Genomic DNA, 15,939 nt, shown 5'->3' with positions numbered 1-15,939 from the left:
TTTCTGTAATGGTGACAGTTATCGAAGAATAAACAAGTTGCGCGACTTTTTCTTGGTATATGTTTGCATTCCAAGTAGTTCTTGTTGTTGTCGTGGGCTCCAGTTAGTCTAAGAACTCCATAGAGTCAAAGTCTGTGGACTGACCTTCGTAATGAAGGCTGTTATTGAATAATAAACAAGATTTGTGACGCCTTTTTTGTATATGTTTGTATGTCATGTAGTTCTTGTTGTTTTCGTGGGTTCCAGGTAGTCTACGAATTCCATACAGTCAAGGTCAGTTATCGAAGAATAAACAAGTTGTGTGACCTCTACTTAAACATGTTTGCATTACAAGTAGTTCTTGTTGTTTTCACTGATTCCAGGTAGTCTACGAACTCCATATAGTCAAGGTCTGTGGATCAATCTCCTTAATGGAGGCAGTTATCGAGGAGTAAACAAGTTGCGTGGCCCTTTCTTGGTATATGTTTATATTCCAAGTAGTTCTTGTTGTTGTCGTGGGCTCCAAGTAGTCTACGAACTCCATAGAGTCAAGGTCTATGGACCAAACTGCGTAACGGATGCAGTTATTGAAGGATAAACAAGTTGTGTGACGCCTTCTTGGTATATGTTTGTATTCCAAGTAGTTCTTGTTGTTGACCTCGGTTCCAGGTAGTCTACGAACTCCATATAGTCAAGGTCTATGGATCGAGCTCTGTAATGGAGGCAGTTATCGGAGAATAAACAAGTTGTGTAACCCCTTCTTGGTATATGTTTGTATTCCAAGTAGTTCCTGTTGTTGTAGTTGACTCCAAGTAGTCCATGAATTCCATGGATTCAAGGTCTGGGGATCAACCTCCGTACTGGAGGCAGTTATTGAAGAAAAACAAGTTGTGTGACCTCTTCTTAGTATATGTTTGTATTTTATGTAGTTCTTGTTGTTGTCGTCAGTTGCAGGTAGTCTACGAACTCCATACAGTCATGGTCTTCGTATCAATCTCCGTAATAGAGGCAGTTATCGAAGAATAAACAAGTTGTGTGACCCCTTTTTGGTATACGTTCGTATTTCATGTAGTTCTTGTTGTTGTCGTGAGTTCCAGGTAGTCTATGAACTCCATAGAGTCAAGGTTTTCGTATCAATCTCCATAATAGAGGCAGTTTGAAGTGAGATCAATCAAAGGGCATGAACCACTTTTGAAACAATCTAAAAGACCTTTGATTACGCGAGTAGATCTTAAAGCCCTTTCCAGGGTTTTCTTGGATGACCATGAACATATGTAATGAAGGCGCTCTATTCTATGTATCACAAAACACATAGGTCCAAGCTCATAGAGGATCTCGAAAAACTCGAAATACTTGAAAATGATGATGAACGTCTTATTGTGCGTCATCAAGGACCTGCACCCCTTATGACTTCTTGATTTCTCGGTGTACCAAGAAGGCCTCAGCACTCAAAAAATTGGACGATCATGATAATGAAAACAATTTGGACGACCCAAATACCGAAATTGGTAAAAGACGCATCTTAAGACTAAAAGTAGGTTGAATATCTAACTTTGCTTACCTAAAAAAAGGCAATTTTTTTACGCTCCAAATTCCAAATAGCGTTCCCTCTTTTTACGCAAAAAATTTCAAATAACGCTGCCTCTTTTTATGCTCTAACTTCGAAATAACCGCCACCAGCAAGAATCACCGGATCACCTATGAAACCTGAAGGAAGATAGAAGAGCGAAAAGAAGCCAAAGCCGCGATAGAGCGATAAAAAAAACAGAAGTGCCAAAGTCTTAGCCCGTCAACGATACTCGGCTCTGGGGAAGGAAGTAAAACGCTCTTGTCGGCTGGACAAGCGAGCGTGGGCGGATTCTCTGGCCGACGAAGGAAAGAGAGCCGCAGCAACCGGGGACATTCGCCTCCTCTACGATATCTTGCGACGCTTAAGCGGGGTGAAGATGAATGCAACGATGCCTGTGAAAGACGCGAATAATCAGTTATTGACCGACGCAACTGACCACCACCTCGGCATGATCTGCCTAGGATCCGACGTATAACACGCGTCAATACCGAAGCTCCATCACTGCTAGAGATTCAAACGTCTGCAGGTGTTCATCAACAGGTGCCGGCGGTATATAATTTGGGCCTGGTGGTATAGCAACTGGATCTCAAACAACGAGCTCCATCGTCGCACCAGGGGCCGATAGCAACAGAAATTCGGGATCGAAAGTGGGGCTGGGTCGGGCACACCTTACGTAGGGGTGGAAACAAAATCTGTAAGAAAGCATTAAACTGAAACCCTGCAGGACATCGCAGCAGAGGCAGATTCAGCGGCTCATGACGGTGAAGCCTTAATAAAGAAACAAAAGAAGTCGACCGAAATCTTACCTGGCAACCGGATCAAGATCTTTCAAGTCGGCTCTTAACACTACCGGAGGTGTACAGGACTCATAAGTAAGTTAAGTAAGTTTCCTCATTGATCACTTTATGCATTAGAGATGAGCATTAGAGATGTTAGAAGTTGTGTAGGTTACGCAACAGCCTTCCATGTTAGCGGGTCATCGATTTTAAGGGAAATTTCACTGCCGTGGAACGCTCTATCGGAGTAGGATAGATCTCCGAGCCTGGAGCTGGGTAGCTTTAGAAGAAAGTGGTTCCGGTTAGTGGATATTTTGACTAGAAAGAGTCCTACGCTTCAGAACAGAAAGGGCGATAGATTGACAACTACTAAATGTGCGCTGGATTAGCTTGTAAATACGTTCTACGTTGCAAAACTGCACTGATGGTAACCAGCAACTGAATGTGTGAAGGCAAATACTACTTATTTTCAAATGATTGCTCTGAGACGTTCAAAGTGAATATTAATTGCCTTATCCAATATTAATTGTCTGACACAAATGATTTTCCAAAATTTACAAATAAATTGATTGACAATACCAGCCGTTAATCAAACAAATTTCGCTACGGAAACAAACGAAACATAATTAAATTCTCAGAAAAACATTATTATCAGTACATTCCTAAACAATCAATTCCCGTCCAAACATTCTAATCACCAGAATTATGAAATCGCAAAAGTCGTACATTCTTTGCTGTTGCCAATATCGAAGCAAATACAAAGCCAGTGCCGACCATCAACCACTAATATTTCACAAGCGGCTTCCTGGAACGACGATGACGGCAAGCTCGTAGTCCGCGGCACAAGGACAGCAGCAGTGTTCCACAGTTTTGCATCCAATCAACGAATCCAAATACCAGAATGTAGATTTCGGCGGTGCTGCTATATGGCGGGACTATCTGCTGTCACGGACGTGTTTCATTCATCGCTATCTGCAATGGAGAGCCGCATCCAAGGACCACAGCCTTCTCGTCTCCTCCCCCAGGACTACTTAATGCCCGGAGGGGCTAACAGAGGATGTCTGTTCCCGTAGTAATTTTAATCTATAAAGTTTAATGTGACATCATAATGCTTTCACTGCTGCTGCACAGCCACTACTGACCGACTGGGCTGAACCGTATGGACCGAACGCCACTGGCGCGGCCCGTGTTCTACCCCGGGGGGATGTCAATGGATGGATAGAAAGGCAAACGTGCCGAAGCATTTCCACCGTCCGACGATGGGGAATGTTATCTTATTCTATTTGGCGAGATGGGATCTGGGCTGACGTCAGAGCGCTGTTTGTAAGCTCCGGTGGCAGGTGTGGTCAAACGATGGCTATACCTACCTGTTGGTCGGCCTGCGGCATCCTGACGGAGGTGGTCGATTCGGTGTATTTCTGTCGGATATGAATAATTCATGGCTCGCGCGGATATCCTCCCGCAAAAGAGGCTTCGGCTGATAGGAGAGATAGGCATTATGCGCAGCCTTCAGCGACATTGAACCGGCAAATGGATTTCGGTGATGTGTTTACTCTGGCGATGGACCCAGCATCGTCCGATGGTAATGATAATGTCGGCCAATGAAAATGATTTTTCAAGTTAGTGGCGGGAATCGGAAAATCATCATAAGTCTGGTTTACCCATAACAGATCAATTCTACCTACCACAATTTGGTGTGCCTTCAACTTTAGTGTACTTATAATCATTACCATAATTCTGACGCTTTAAGGTCATTGTATTGCTTATATATGAATATTTTTGTCAAATGGATCTTAAACATATAAACAAAAACATCATCATATAAAACTAACAGATGGAGACGCATGGTACAACAAGTTTTTATTACTAAACCTTTCGTGTAAATTTAATCGCTTCTATCAAATAAATGAATGAAGAAAAACCTGGAGCTTATTTCATTTTGGAAGATTATGTGCTTTTGGTGAACCTTCTTCTTCTTCTTCTTCTTCTTCTTATTGGCGTTACATCCCCACACTGGGACAGAGCCGCCTCGCAGCTTAGTGTTCATTAAGCACTTCCACAGTTATAACCTGCGAGGTTTCTAAGCCATGTTACCATTTTTGCATTTGTATATCATGAGGCTAACACGATGATACTTTTATGCCCAGGGAAGTCGAGACAATTTCCAATCCGAAAATTGCCTAGACCGGCACCGGGAATCGAACCCAGCCACCCTCAGCATGGTCTTGCTTTGTAGCCGCGCGTCTTACCGCACGGCTAAGGAGAGCCCCTCTACCCCGCGGTTCATCAAATTTGTTTACTTTTTTATTCAATCATTCGTTAATTAGGTTATTCGACAGTTCACTAACGACCCTGTTGAGGGAGAAAAACTGGTTTCAAATATCAAATACAACCTGCCGTGATTACGGAATCTTTTATGTTTTACGTGTCGTGAAGAATGTCAGCAAAGCGTAAAAAGCAGTTAGAGATGACGGTAAAAATAAAGTGTGTAAATAATTCCTCTTTGCATATTTCAAAATATTAATCTGTTTGGATGAATCACAAGTTTCAAGTTTTAATATTTGATAATATCATACATTGCTCCTAGGTGAAACGAATTCAGTCTTATTCCTGGATATGTACTAGCCGAAAACTTTCACACAATTGTACTCCTGTGACTTCATTTCCATGCTGTATGCCACAGGCCATCACTTACTCAACCGCACCATCCGGATGCTCTCCGGTTACATATTTCCACTGCGGAGGGTTTAAAAATTCAAAGCAGGAAAACTAACTTTCCCCAAAACCACCTGATTCCATTGGGTGAATTAATCAGGAACAGTTTTTACTATGCAGGAGCAGCAGCAGCTGTGAACCAGCAAACTAAGGCAAAGTTGTGTCCACTGTCGGTCAGGGTAGTTCCGTTTTGTGCACAGTTTGAGAGAAGTGGTCGTTTTTACTATCTAAATAAATAATGACACTTTGGACGTCGAGTGAGGTCCGGTGGTTGCTGGTCGATCGGATATGGATGAACCGGCGGCTATGTAAAATGGAGACCTTTGACGTAGAGCTGCACGATGTTGACAATGTGAATATTTTTAAGGGATAAGATAAATAGATGGAACCATTTGGATGTGAGGTCATGGGAATGTTTCCGCTGTACCGCTGATATGCTTTTTTTTCTTACACTAAACATTGCCGGAAAATGGTCCTTTTCATAAAGTCTGGATTATGAGAACTCATAACTTTTTAGCCTTTTTCATTATTAAAATATGTTGCCATCTTACACATCGTTTATTTATTCGAAATACAAACTATACGCATGTTACAATGAGCTTCTAAATTTATTTATTAACTTAAAAAAAGAGATGATTTCTTGTGAGCCAATAGTTCTTTTTTGCATATTATCCTGGTGGATTTGTTAATTATGACAATAAGTTGTCATTATTCGTGTCTGTACCATGCGTCTCCATCGCATCGGTTCGTATGATGTCACACATTATGATCATCAATCAAAATAAATGATCAAAAGAAAATCAAAAGCTCTGTACAATAAAAAAAACAAGATATCGGCAAATGCCTAAGACATATGAAACTGCGAGGTAGACACTTGAAAATCACTGTATTTGAGAAAAAAAAAAATTCATCAATCAATTTTCCGTCATACAATTTAGATGCATAATCCATATGATCGTAATACATAACAGCATTGTGTAGCATCGCATATTCAAAACGCTCAGCTCTTCGAGATGGTAACATGCATGTTGAAGCAGTAAAATAGCTTTTGGACTATCGGAACAAGTTTAGGGTCTTATCAAGGATGAGTATGGAAGGCATACTTACAATTTGTATATTAATTGACGAAGAAATCCGTTCACTGATTCAAACGAATACTTAACCTTGTGTCTGGTCCATATGGTCCCTTGACCCCAGGTCACTTTGAAAAGCTGCATTTTTTTTAGTTTTCAACAGATTTTCCTAATATTTAGTAGTTTTGTAAAACTCGCCGTCATCTCCTAGGTGCAATTTTTTTTTTTTTTTTTATTCCTTTATTTATTTGCTAGGCACTCTGTGTACTTAACCGCTACTGTGCCGAGATCTACTATGGTATTCTGCTCTACAGAATCCACACAGAATCTATTTTTAGATTTCTATTACCATTATTGTTGTCGTTGCCAGTCCATCTCATCGTGAGTCCATTGTGTCCGTTTGTCCATGTCGTGTATTCAATGATCGTTGCATTGTTCGGTTGCCATTAATCCGGGTAACGTTGGAGGAATGCCTCCGAGAAGAACAAGTTGTCAGTCGTCATCAGGCAGCCGTGACGGTAAGGCGCGTACCCCAAACGCCACCGTATGGGCTGCGGATCTGGCGACTGACGAGGGTTTGGTGGAGGGGCTGGGAATCGAACCCATGACCATTCGCTTGTAAGGCGAACGTGTAGCCAACTACGCTACGGGACCCCCCTAGGTGCAAATTCGTTCGAAAAATCTTGTATCTTTTCGTGTACTTTTATCAAAAAACTTACGTTGTCTGTGCTCTGGGGTCATATTGATGGTGATGACACTACCATCTATTGTAGCAAAACACCTGACAGTAGCACTGGTTATATTTGATAAACGATTTGATCATGCTCATATTTGTATTTCATCATACTCCTGGCTGGTCCATAAGCAGATACGCTTATGCGAATCCAAGGAATGAGTAAAGAATCTCCTTCCTGGAGAAAGTTCCTACAATCAATCATATAATCAAGCCCTCGTTTTCCAGATTGACCCAATAGATAGGGAGAAGAGCCCACCCTTTTATTTACTACCAGACTAAGGCCGGAGTGGCCTGTGCTGCACATAAAAAGCTTCTCCATTCAGCTCGGTTCATGGCTGCACTTCGCCAACCACGCAGTCAGCGGAGGGTCCGCAAATCGTCCTCCACCTTGCCCGCTGTGCACCTCGCCTTCTTGTTCCCGTCGGATCGTAGTCGAAAACCATTTTCACCGGATTACTGTCCGACATTTTGGCTACGTGCCCGGCCCACCGCAGTCGTCCGATTTTCGCGGTGTGAACGATGGATGGTTCTCCCAACAGCTGATGCAACTCGTGGTTCATTCGCCTCCTCCACGTACCGTCCGCCATCTGCACCCCACCATAGATGGTCCTTTCGAAAGCTCCAAGTGCGCGTTGGTCCTCCACGAGCATCGTCCAGGTCTCGTGTCCGTATAGGACTACCGGTCTAATGAGCATTTTGTAGATTGTCAGTTTGGTATGGCGGCGAACTCTATTTGATCGGAGCGTCTTGCGGAGTCCAAAGTACGTACGATTTCCAGCCACTATGCGTCTCCGAATTTCTCTGCTGGTATCATTTTCGGAAGTCACCAGTGAGCCCAAGTACACAAATTCTTCTACCACCTCCTTGATTTCGTCACCACCGATGCGAACTCACGGTGGGCGGCTCACATTGTCTTCTCTTGAACCTCTTCCTATCATGTACTTCGTCTTCGACGTGTTGATGACTAGTCCTATCCGCTCAGCTTCCCTCTTCAGTCTGATGTAGGCTTCCTCCACCTTCTTAAAGTTACGTGCCATAATATATAACCCTCTGCGCGGGACTCGAGAATGCCCCTGAAACTCGAACTATGCACATCACCCGATCCATCCTCGCTTTGATCAACCGTGTCAGTTTATCCGGAAATCCGTGTTCGTGCATTAGCTGCCATAGCTGGTCCCGATCGATTGTATCATATGCCGCCGTCGTCGATGAATAGATGATGTGTGGGCACGTTGTATCCGCGGCATTTCTGAAGTACTTGGCGAATGGCGAACACCTGGTCCGCGGTGGAGCGTTCGCCCATAAAACCCGCCTGGTACTGCCCCACGAACTCCCTTGCAGTTGGTGCTAGTCGACGGCATAAAATTTGGGAGAGTACCTTGTAGGCGGCGTTCAGCAATGTGATTGAGCGGTACTTGCTACAATCTAGCTTATCGCCCTTTTTGTAGATGGGACACACGACACCTTCCATCCACTCCTGCGGCAAAACTTCCTCCTCCCAAATCTTGGTAATGACCCAGTGCAGCGCTCTAGCCAGTGCCTCACCACCGTGTTTAAATAGCTCTCCTGGTAGTTGGTCAACCCCAGGGGCTTTGTTGTTCTTCAGCCGGCCAATCTCCTCCTGGATTTCCTGGAGATCCGGAGCCGGTAGAATTATGTTCTGCGCGCGTTCTCCCAGATCCATCACCATACCGCCATCTTCGTCTGCCACATCGCCATTCAAGTGTTCTTCGTAGTGCTGCCGCCACCTTTGGATCACCTCACGCTCGTTCGTAAGAAGGTTCCCGTTTATGTCCTTACACATATCAGGCTGTGGCACGTGGCCCTTACGTGAACGGTTTAACTTCTCATAGAACTTTCGTGTGTTATTAGCGCGGTCCAGTTGCTCCGTCTCATCACGGTCTAGATCTTCCTGCTGGTGCTTTTTCCTCCGGAAAATCGAGTTTTGTCTGTTCCGCGCCCGTTTATATCGTGTTTCGTTCGCCCTCGTGCGGTGTTGCAGTAATCTCGCCCATGCTGCATTCTTCTCTTCCACTAACTGCTCACATTCGCCGTCATACCAGTCGTTTCTCTGATCCGGGGAGACCGTGCCAAGTGCAGCGGTTGCGGTGCTACCAATGGCGGATCGAATACCTCTCCCGACATCTTCAAGAGACGCTGCGCCTAGCTGCTCTTCCGTTGGGAGTGCCACTTCCAGCTGCTGCGCGTGTTTTTGGGCTAGTCTACCGTCTTTTAGCCGCCCAATGTTTAGCCGCGGCGTCCGACTTCGACGCATGTTGTACACCGTCGAGAGTTTTGAGCGCAGGCATACTGCAACGAGGTAGTGGTCGGATTCAATATTCGGAATGCGGTAAGTGCAGACGTTCGTGATGTCGGAGAAGAATTTACCGTCGATTAGAACGTGGTCGATTTTGTTTTCCAATTCTTGGTTAGATGATCTCCATGTGACCTTGTGGATATTTTTGCGGGGAAAGAAAATGCTTCGGACTACCATTCCGCGGAAGACTGCAAAGTGTATGCATCGTTGACCGTTGTCGTTCGATACGGTATGCAAACTATCCGGTCCGATGACCGGTTTATACATTTCCTCCCTTCCTACCTGTGCGTTCATGTCACCGATGACGATTTTGACGTCCCACACTGCCGTTATACGCATAACTGTCCCATGTATATAGGGAATCCCAGCAAACATGGGACAAATATGCGTATGACGGCAGCACAGTGGGCATCCATCGTATGTCTGCTCCAGCTGTGCGTAGAACGCTTCTTTCTCGTCGTCGGGTATCCCTTCGTGTGGGCAGTGCACGTTGATGATGCTATAGTTGAAGAAATGGCCTTTTATCCTCAGCTTGCACATCCTTGCGTTGATTGGCTGCCACCCAATCACACGATGACGCATCTTACCCAGCACTATGAAGCCGGTTCCACAGCTTTGGTAGAAGGTAGCCGCTCGATGCCCGCTTTTCCACACTTTCTGCCCTGTTCAGCAAATCTCCTGCAGCACCACGACGTCGAAATTGCGGAAAGTCTGTAATCGAAAAAATACAATACGAAAGCCTGTTAGTTTCAAGAAAAGGATACCTATAAACAGTAAATGAATTTGTGATAAAATTATACTTATTAATCTTGATTCTAATCCTCGAACCGAAAAGCGAACGAACTTCAGAATCGAACATTAAAAAATGACTGCTTAGTCACACATCTAAGCTCGTAGGTAGCTTCACGATTTGCAACTCCAATACAAGATTTTACACTACAGCAAATCTTCCTTTACCTCAGTTTCTTCTGAACTTAACAAAGCTTCCACTTCATGGACGGCTGGATCAAAGAATCGCTGCAGCTTCAATTAATTTACGCTGATCTCTAGGGGGCGGGGTTCCGAATTAATTGTAATATGTTTGTTTGTTTGATTGCATTGTGCATCCCAAACATTATAAATGGGAATTGTTGAAATTTAATGCGTAGTCTGCTGCCAATGAAACTTTTAAATTTTCTCGCATATAAATACTGAGAACAATGAAAAATGACAGGGCAAACCCCCTCGTTTTCCATTACTATAAAGGGTTCAAATTTAGTAGAGAAGAAAAATTATAAATTTAATTATTTCAGAACATGATGATCGATTTCTATTTGTCAATGTTTAATTGAATTTTTGTTGGTTGATCATAAAAACTGGAAATCTTTAAATGAGATATGAATATTTCTGCAACAAATGCAACTATTTGACTGTTTCTCACAAACAGATGAAAAATGTTTATCGTCACATTTAGAGCATCACGATTTGTTGGTACAAAAAAATTATGTATGCCCAAAAAGAAGTCCAACGTTCAACGTTAAAAATAACATTATCAATAAGAACATAATCGGGAAAAATGGAACCAGCATATACAGTTTTAATACAATTAAAATGTTCATATTAAGTTTCCTTTTCCTAATATTTAAATTTTGATAAACGAATGCAATCCTAAATTTTTACCGAATTGCTTGTTTTATTTTTGAAAACTCCTGAACCGTGATTTACAACATCTGAACCACGGTTCTTATATCAGGGTTCACTCACTCCGACAGTAGATGGGAGAGATAAGCGCGGGGATGAAACATTCATTTTCAGTGCAAAACGTAAACAAACTTGGTGACTGTCCCATATAAAAATCCAAGACGGCTAATGCAGGTTATTGGCATACTGCAATACCTTGTCTTGATCTGCACAATCTAAAAAATCATAAATAACTCCATCGATTTCACATGAGTCACATGGAGCATAAACACAGTATAAATTAAAAAATAATTTGGTATTTTATAAATGTTTGGCATCTTCGCGAGCACTTAAAACAACCCTCAACGTATCGATTTTTTAGTTTCTTTAACGGATTTGTATAATTTATGGACTTCCGCTGAAATCAATAAAACATTCATGGGGTTTTCCTTTTTACGGAGATCCTTGACGGAAACATACTACAGATGCACCAGAAAAGGTTGAAGGATATGTTTTAAGGTGATTATACAATCAAGCCATGTGGTGAATTTCAAATTCACCACACGGTTTTCTACTCCTATTATCAAAAGTTCAAATCTAGCGTAATAATTTTCGTACAATGCTGAAATTGAAGTCGATTGTTCAGCACAAGTAAGCAAACGATCTACGGATGTTTCATCCCCATGGGCATTGTGGTTTTCTCAATTCGTGTTCTTGAAAAATCACAAGAAACGGCACGTGGTTTCCAAGATGGCCGATTTGTGGCTTTGTTGTATAACCACCTTAACTCTAAAAGATTTGGTCAAATTAGAGATAGATGATCTATTTCTGTGGGGTTTGAGTAAAGTGCCTTCAGCGTGTGTTAATAGATTCACACATCAGTGTGTCAATCGGCGAGCAACAAGCCATGACTTTTCCTTTTCTAGTCAGACCTCCGCGGCGTGCACACGCATCCACGGAGAGTCGCTGTCATAACCTCGTTCCGGCCATTTATGGCTACACATTTTGGCGATCCTGCCAGTCTATTTTTTGTATCCTGTCGCTGATTTCATGAGGTGAGTAAATTCAAGTGGTTAAATTCTGACGAGTGATATATTTCAGTTTGCAAAATCACAAGGTGCGTCTCGAAGACTGTCGGAAAATGGTTTGTGGTTTGCTGAATCACAAGACGCGTCTCGAAGACCGTCGGAAAATGGTTTGTGGTTTGCTAAATCACAAGACGCTTCTCGAAGACCGTCGGAAAATAGTTTGTGGTTTGCAAAATCACAAGACGCGTCTCGAAGACCGTCGAAAAATGGTTTGTGGTGGTGCATCTGAAAGACCGCTGGAAAAATGGTTTGTGGTTGGTTGACATCAAAGCCTCGCCGTGGAAGACTGTAAGAAATTGGTTTGTGGTTTGCAGAATTACAATGCGCGTCTAAAAGATCGGTGGGAATGATTTGTGGTTTGGAAAACTATAAGGCGTGTCTGAAAGGTGACCGAAAATAATGTTTTGTAGCTTGTGAAACTACAAGGTGCGTATGGAAGACTAACGGAAAATGGTTTACGATCTAGGAAAATTCTAAGTCCAGCAAGCATTGATTTTGATTAAAACATATTAAGATTTCATGAAGCCACTTGGCGATGTACATGAGACTACCAGTTGAGCTATGATATAACGAAATCTGAGAGAAATGGAGAAATATTCAATGCTGTACTGTTCGAAGCTGTTCGAAAAGCCAAATATATCTACAAATTTATCTTGGAATGTACTGACTTAGTAGTAATTGCAGATAGCTTGGAAATTAAAAAATTGATATGGTTGCCGTTTTTTACAAAGCTATTCGGAAGTTCGAATTTATTATGCGTAAGATTAGTTTGGAGTTATTTGATTATTGAATTTGGATTGGATTTGGATTGAATTGGATTTGGATTGAATTGGATTTGGATTTGAATTGGATTTTCTCATCTTTATTATGTTGTTCCTAAATCTTCTTAGTAATGAAGTTCAACACCGCTTAGTTTTGGATTGCATTTGGGTAAGATTTGGAAAGTTTTTTGGAAGAAATTGTCATTGTATTTAACAAACAAAAGAAGGCCATTGGCTTCGTAAATTTGTTGTACTCTAATCATCCAACGAAAGTATGAATCACGTTTAATCTTTCGTGACTCACGGTTTGGGAACCCACACTCTGAATCATTGATCTGGTATTAAAACCATGATGTTGAGTCAAGTTTATTTTGATGTGCAGTTTTCAATTTAGGTAACCGGTTGCTCAATTGCAGCCAATATTCACCTTCGTTTCATTTAAATAACCTAGGAGAAAAACAAGCATTGCATCCTATGCTGGAAGATTTGTTTTTGCGTTTTTAATGAGAGAAGAAGGGAAATGTGGGGTTTGAGTAAAGTGCTTTCAGTGTGTGTTAATAGATTCACACATCAGTGTGTCAATCGGCGAGCAGCAAGCCATGACTTTTCCTCTTCTAGTCAGACCTCCGCGGCGTGCACACGCATCCACGGAGATTTGCTGTCATAACTTCGTTCCGACCATTTAGGGCTACACAATTTCCATCCCCAGAAACAGTTTTTCCCTCAACTTTTCCACCATGGAGAATTGAGATGGAGTATGAAAATGAAAATAAATTAAATAACGTAGAATAAAAATAAAGTAAAGGAATAAAATTTAAATCAATACTTAAAATTCCCAAATTGTATATTCTGGAACGTGAACTTCCTGTAAGTTGTCGCTTCAGCAAATTAGCTGCGACTCCAGAATAACTCCTACCGCATCTACAAAGTGATTGTCAAATTGAGTCCAAAATCAGCGAAAAAAACGTGATGCCGAAAAAATTTTAAATCGTTATAAGTTTTTATTGTTTGGGCAGCTTCGAAAAATAATTTAATCATCAAATTTTCAAAAAGGTTATGCAGGGAGGTGTGTGGTTTGACATGAGGCATTGTTTTATTAAATATCTTGGCTGTTCATATGCACAGCACATGTTTCGAATTGGACAAATTGATATGATGCTTTAGCCAAGCAAGCCTTTGGCACAGCAGAGTGTAATTGATTCACCCACACTCTATACAAATCCGCCCAGCCCGTTGTTGGGGCATAGAGTGTGATGTTCTCGAGGTGGGCTCGCTGTGGCCGTTGATATACAACAGTAAAGCACATGTGAAGATTGGACAAATCAAGAATGGGGCGGATTGCGTTGAAATTTTGTCGTAGAACTTTCTGGGGAATCGTGCAGAGGTGGTTAAGTTCACTGCACGAAGCTGCAAGACCTAGTTTTACCCTAATGACCCTTATTTGTTATGCTTTCCGGAAGACCTTGGCCTTTTGGGTAATATGGAGTTAGAAAATAACAGAACGTGGAAATGAGCATTATTTTAGCTTCTGTAATCGTGTGGTGGGCAATAATAACTCCACTCATTCCCTGGAAAATTCTAGATTAGACTAGTAATGAGAGGTTATTATTTGAAAAATATGAGAACGTGGAGTAAAATCAGCAAGATCTCAATCCCCAACATCGTGCAGTAGACAGAGCTCACATAACACAATTTTTGGTAAAATTCGAGGTCAAATGTGCTATGTTTTGTCGATTATTTGTTACTCCGAACTTACATAACAAATATGGGGCATTGGGGGTAAAACAGGGTCTTGCAGCTTCGTGCATTTAACTTAACGTTCTTTCCACGATTCACCAGAAACTTATACGATTTATGTCAAAATTTCAGCACAATCCGCCCATATCGAACCAAGATATTGAATTTATTCGCGTTATGGACCTTTTTTCCCATTGTGCACTGGATCGATATCAATAGAGCCTACATTATGTGTAGAAAGCGCACCATATTTTATTCGTGATGTAGGCAATTCGCGAGCAGGAGAAATTTACTCAATAATACCTAATTCTGTTATTGATACCATACTCTGTTATGAACTATAAAAGGTAAAATAACAAAGGAGTAATACCAAAATTTAATTTAGACCGCACACTGGGGAAATTCAATTTCAAAGGTGAAAAAAAAATTATAACTTTCTTCACGAACAACTTACAGGAGAAATCAAGAGCTTATTCAAATGGAAATTTTGCAAGGAATCCAGTAAGGGCTGTTTCATGGACGTGGATAGCTGCTGTATGTAGTTATTGAGTTTAAACTTATCCGAGTAATCGGTAATCGTTATCTACATCCCGGTAAAAGTCCACTTTCGGATTTCGGTAGAATGAAGGAATTATACAAAATACCAAGATCTTGACTGTTGAAATCTTGGCTAAAATTTGGCTGAGTTCGGCAAAAAAATTTAAGTGTGCGATAGCGAACACGGCGCGAACATCTTTGCAATCATAATATCTTGAAAAATGACAGCTTCGACGGATTTTTATTACTGTTGTCAAATTTATCAATAATCCATTATAATCAAATTTGGCCTGAACAAGATGTATAAATATATAAAATTTATACATCTTGTATCGAGTTAAAGTTTAATCAACAAAAAATCAACTGACGATAACAGAACAAAAGATACCAAACCAATCGTCCTTTCTGTATAACGCAGTGCTCATTTTTTTGCGTGGAAATTTTTTTGGTATCCCGGTAACAACCCCGTACCTTGAAAGTAGGTTTTTGTACCGAATAATTATATCAACGTTTGTAATATTTTTTTGTGAAGGTATCAACCTCGAATTTAATTGTGTTACGGCCAAATGGATTTTTGTTATTTTAACAACTAACCAGCCAAATTTATAAGACATTTTATTAATGTTGATATACATTATTGATCGGCATTCAGTTATAGGGCACTGCACGGACGGCGTAGGATTGCCAATCCGGAAATGGCGAGTTCGATTCTCGGTCCGGTATAGGATGTATTTGGTAGGGAAGCATATTCGACTCCCTGGGCATAGTGTGACACACAAGATACATACTCATGCAATGGCGGGGATACAAAAGTTTTCAATTAATAACTTAGGTAATTAAAGCTATTGAAGAAGAAGATTATTGATCGGGTATCGTCCAAAAACATGAAGATACCTGGCTTCATACATTGTCTCTGATTTGGCTTCTTGCTTTGTTCTGGTAGTCACCAGAAACCATCTCTATCCGGAAGCCTGGGATAGATCATTTTTCT

General features: G+C 41.5%; 1 protein-coding gene across 2 annotated transcripts in view; it reads left to right on the top strand.

The window, feature by feature from the left end:
* The window catches only part of LOC134225324 (low-density lipoprotein receptor-related protein 1), a 701,179-nt gene that overhangs the window by 508,343 nt on the left and 176,897 nt on the right, over positions 1 to 15,939 (top strand). The gene's annotated exons all lie outside the window — the stretch shown is intronic.

Source organism: Armigeres subalbatus, chromosome 3 (assembly GCF_024139115.2).
Source record: "Armigeres subalbatus isolate Guangzhou_Male chromosome 3, GZ_Asu_2, whole genome shotgun sequence".
NCBI classification, from domain to species: Eukaryota; Metazoa; Arthropoda; class Insecta; order Diptera; family Culicidae; genus Armigeres; species Armigeres subalbatus.
This window is presented reverse-complemented; position numbering and strand designations above follow the sequence as displayed.